The sequence below is a fragment of the Odontomachus brunneus genome, unplaced genomic scaffold (genome assembly GCF_010583005.1).
Source record: "Odontomachus brunneus isolate Ranch 3 - 2012 unplaced genomic scaffold, Obru_v1 Obru_scaffold_230, whole genome shotgun sequence".
NCBI lineage: Eukaryota > Metazoa > Arthropoda > Insecta > Hymenoptera > Formicidae > Odontomachus > Odontomachus brunneus.
The window spans coordinates 101,846-102,148 of record NW_022639680.1 but is presented as its reverse complement, the minus strand read 5'-3'; the positions used below and the strand labels follow the sequence as shown (position 1 = coordinate 102,148).

The following is a 303-nucleotide window of genomic DNA, read 5'->3' as shown; positions in this document are numbered from 1 at the left end:
GACACAGAATATTTGGGCAACAGCTACTGCGGCTTATTATGAAAATAAAACCTTGTTTGTTTCCTTCTCTTCCAAGAGTCGTCGCCGCAATGATAATCGTGTATATAAATCTGTTATTATCTCTTTTACTTAGACGTGGCGATGTTATCGTTGACAGGATCGTTTCACAGCTAAGCTCAACAAAGATAATTTATATTGACCGTTTTAATTATATTTTAATCTTACCTATTTTTATTTTATTTTATGGTTTTTTTATAGTTATGGCTACTTCCTAGTATTAATTTGAACTTCTTAATATTAGTC

At 31.0% G+C, this 303-nt stretch overlaps 1 protein-coding gene across 3 annotated transcripts in view; it reads left to right on the top strand.

The window, feature by feature from the left end:
- The window catches only part of LOC116852493 (DDRGK domain-containing protein 1-like), a 24,938-nt gene that overhangs the window by 17,890 nt on the left and 6,745 nt on the right, over positions 1 to 303 (top strand). The gene's annotated exons all lie outside the window — the stretch shown is intronic.